Source organism: Hipposideros armiger, unplaced genomic scaffold (assembly GCF_001890085.2).
Source record: "Hipposideros armiger isolate ML-2016 unplaced genomic scaffold, ASM189008v1 scaffold_3, whole genome shotgun sequence".
Taxonomy (NCBI): domain Eukaryota; kingdom Metazoa; phylum Chordata; class Mammalia; order Chiroptera; family Hipposideridae; genus Hipposideros; species Hipposideros armiger.
Window position 1 is genome coordinate 2609941 of NW_017731353.1, and position 4119 is coordinate 2614059.

A 4119-nucleotide genomic window follows, 5' to 3' on the forward strand; every position below is an offset into this window, starting at 1 on the left:
CTGGGTGCACTCTTCGGACCAATCCGACTCCATGCCCAGTAAGTTCTCAAGTGGCGAGGGATCGGGGCAGAGCTCAGAGGGGCCAGGGCTCCAGGAAATTCAAGAGCATGCAGCCTCTCTGAGCAGACCCGATGGTCCTTCAGGAAGCCAGGGTAGAAAGAACGGGGTGGAGAGGTGAAACGGGCCTGGCGCGGGGTCTCCAGGGCAATGAATGAAGCCTGGATATTTCATGGGACCCCAGGGTCTCTTGGGCCAGGCCTCAGTGCCAGGTCAGAATGATGCATTCAGGGCTAGGGGGCAACCTAGCATTAGTTTCTGGAGTTAGGTAGCCCCCGGTTTAAACTCGGGCTTTGGCACTTTCAAGATGTGTGGCTTTGGGCACAGGATTTTAACCTCAGTGAGCTTGTTTCCTCATCCGAAAAGTGGCAATAATAACTATCATCTTCTTGGGTCTGTGTGAGGATTAACTGAGAAAATGCACATTGATGTAACATATAGATGATGTATTTTAGAATTGTACACTTTAAACCTATGTAATTTTACTAACCATTGTCACCCCAATAAATTTAATTTAGAAACAAATAAAATGCACAGTGACTGCTGGGCACAGCGTGCCCGGCCCTTGGGACCTTACGTTTTCTTTTTCCTCTGCTGCCCCACAGGCACCTACAAGTGCTGGTCTCGGAGCTGATCCCATGGGCAGTTCAGAATGGGCGCAGGGCCCCCTGTGTCCTGAACCTGTACTATGAGCGGCGCTGGGAGCAGCCCCTGAGGTCTCTGCGGGAGGAGCTGGGCATCACAGACCCCCCAACCCCCAGTAACATCTCAGGCCGGGCCTAGGCCCTGAGCTGCTGAGCCAGGAGGGCCGGGCCTGGCTCCCCACCCCCACCTCGACCTCTTCCCCTGGGGGCAGAGGTCTCCTTTGCCACTACCTTTGTTCCTTTTTTTTGAACACTGACCCTTGGACATTATTTATCAGAATTGGTCATAACCACTGCTGAATGGCTTTAAGGGCCAACCCAGGAGGGAACAGGTAGTAGGGCTCCCAGGGGAGCCTGGAGCTGCCCAGAGAGAGCCACTCATGAACAGTCCTCGAGGCTCATACAACCTCTGTTCTGGACCCCTCCCTGCCAGCTAGAGCTTTCTGGGTGCCAGGCTGGGCATCCTCCCAGGAGTGAGGACTAGACCCATTTCCAAGGCTGGAGAAGAGGGAGGCAGAGCGGCAGGGGAGTCTCTGTTGTCTGGATAAAGGCTCCTATCCGGGCACGTGCCTGTGTCCACTGCCTTTCCCCAGTGCAGGCTGACACTGGCGGCCTGGGGCCTTCGAGCCCCGGGAGCAGACATCCCCTCCAGCCTGTGCTTCCGCTGCTTGCCCGTTACTCTGGTCTGAAATTGGGCAGATCCGGATCCGAGCTCCCAACTCCTCTAGTTTTCTAGCAGAGGGACTTAGGGCCAGTCCATTTTCTCTCAACCCATTTCATTGTCAGTCCCAGGGAAATGAAAATAGTACCCACCTCCTATGGTTATTGTGGGGGTTTCATGAGGTGATGCTTAGTAGAAGGGCTTCCGACAAAGGACCCCAAGGAGCAGGAGCAATTGTGTTCGTAGGTGGAGGAGGCAGCTGTGAGACTGTAGCTTCATTTTGGAGTGACAACCAGGCATTCTCCTTGGGTCAGAGCCAAGGAATGGGGAAAGGCAGGTGAAAGGTATTAAAGCGTAGATGGCCCTATCTTTGGATTTAAAATCAGATATACGCCCAGAATGGCAGTTCCCTATTGTGTGCATAGGGCACTAAGGACCAGAGATGGGCAAGGAATTGCCTGGAGTAACTAGAACACAGGCCACAGGCCTCCTGGTTGCTTTTCCTGTACCTCAGTTTTCCTATGGATAATAGCAGCTACCATGTATTTATAGCTGTACTATGTGCCAGGCAGTCACAGGCACTTGGATGCATTATTGCGTTGACACGTCTAACAATTCAAGGAGGAAGATGATACTGTTGTTTTTTACTAATGAGGCAATAGGAACAGCTGGGACTCGAACCAGCAGTTGGTTGTCCGAAGACCTGCGATCACTGCCACGCCAGGGCCTCCGCCTTCCTTGTGCCTACCACATTCCCGTCCAGGGCTCCCAGCGGCAGAGGGAGTGCATGGGAGGCTGGAGGCCAACCTCAAAACCATGGCCTTTTTAAGAGGGAAGCCTTGTCCTGAGCTCTTTGAATTTCTGCAGAAAGAGGAGGGGATTAGGGTGAGCTCCTCATACCTCATCAGTCTTTGCAGTGTAGGCTACCTTTCCCCAGACCTGCCAGCTGTTTCCATGGCTTCCCAGGGTCCCAGGCACCCCCATTCCCCGGTCAGTAAAAGTCAACAGTGCCAAGGTCGGAGGAGAGAGGTCAGGTTCAGGCGGCCTTCGTCCAGCTTTGTAGCTCACTTGCTCTGGCGACTCTTTGCCCGCGTAACCCTGGGCCTTACAGCACTCAAGAGATGGGCACTGGCATCAGGATGAGCTTGGAATGGGAGTCCTGTCTCCTGATCATAGGGTGGCACTTCTGCACCAGCTCACAACTGGAGAAAAACTCTACTGGAGATAGCTACCACTCACTGAGTTCTTACCATAGCCTTTGAGGCCCTGTCAACTTCTGCCTAGAAACTTCCATTCTTCATCTCAATAAACCATGTTGGGGGCCGGCCGAGTGGCGCATTGGTTAAGAGTTGGCATGGGATGCCAGCTCTGAGCAGCAGGGCCCCAGTTCAGATCCCACATATGAGGGCCAGTGACGCTCGCCCTCTACAGCTAAGATGGTGAACAACAGCTCGACCTGGAGCTGGGCTGCCGTGAGTTGCCNCAAGTCTGCTCCTCGCTACTGTAATAAAGCAAAAAGAAATGGGGAATTCATTTGAATAATGTTTTGTTTAACCCAATCTATCTAAAATATGATTTCAACACATAGTGAACATTTTTAAAAGATTGAGATTTCACATTATTGTCCTCATACTAAGACTGTGAAATCCAGTGTGTATTTTTCACATACAGCACATCTCAGTTGGAACTTGTCTCATTTCAAGGCTCAAGGGCCACACGTGGCAAGTGGTGCTGTGCTGGACAGCACCAGCCTAGACGAGAGACATTAACCATCATGATACAATCGTGTTGAGTGTCAAACGAAGGTACAGGAGGCTACAAGAGACCATAACATGGGCAGGAGTGGTCTCCCCTTGGAGGGGACACTTAAGCCAGGTCTGAAAGGATGAGCAGGAAGTAAATCAAGGTGAAGATGAGGATGGTGGGAGAGAGCACCCTAGGCTGCAGCTCATGTTAAGGATCTTTTTTCTTTTATTTTTCTAATTGTGGTAAAAACAACAACAAAAAAAACCCATAAAATTTCCCATGTTAACCATTTTTAAGTGGAGAGTTCAGTGGTATTAAGTATATTCACATTGTCATGAAACCAATCTCTAGAGCTTTTTCATCTTGTAGAACTGAAACCCTCTACCCATTAAACAACTCCCGCTCCCCACTTCCCCCGGGGCTTCTTTGCCATAGATTTCAACAGGTTACATACATTGTGTGTGAGTTGGGGTAGGCTGAGGAGGTGCCAATCCCACCATATTCCCTGCCCTGGGACTCCCCTGTCGGCAGGTACAGACAGAAGCAAAGTCCCCGGGGAGTTTTTTTGCGGGGCAGGGTATGAGTGGTGGGAATGGTTGACAGAGATAAGGACAGGCTGGCAGTTGGGCCTTGGGAATCGTGGGGAAGGGGTCTAAGGGAGACTCACGGTTTTCAGAGGGTCTCCCCAGATACCCGAGCACCCACCAGGTTCGTGGACGATGAGGAGCTGGCATATGTGATCCAGCGGTACCGGGAGGTGCACGACATGCTGCACACCCTCCTGGGGATGCCCACCAACATGCTGGGTGAGTGTCTCCTTGCCAGTTGCCTCAAGAGTGGGGGATGGGTGGGGCAGGGCAGTTCAGCCAGCCTGTCCGCCCAGGTCTGTCTTCAGAGCCAGGGCAGGGCACACCTGTCTCTGCCACCCACCAATTTGCTGGCTCGGTGCCTCATTTTCTGCTTTACCCAAACATCTTGGTGGCATCTGTGCCACACATCTCATCTCCTGCA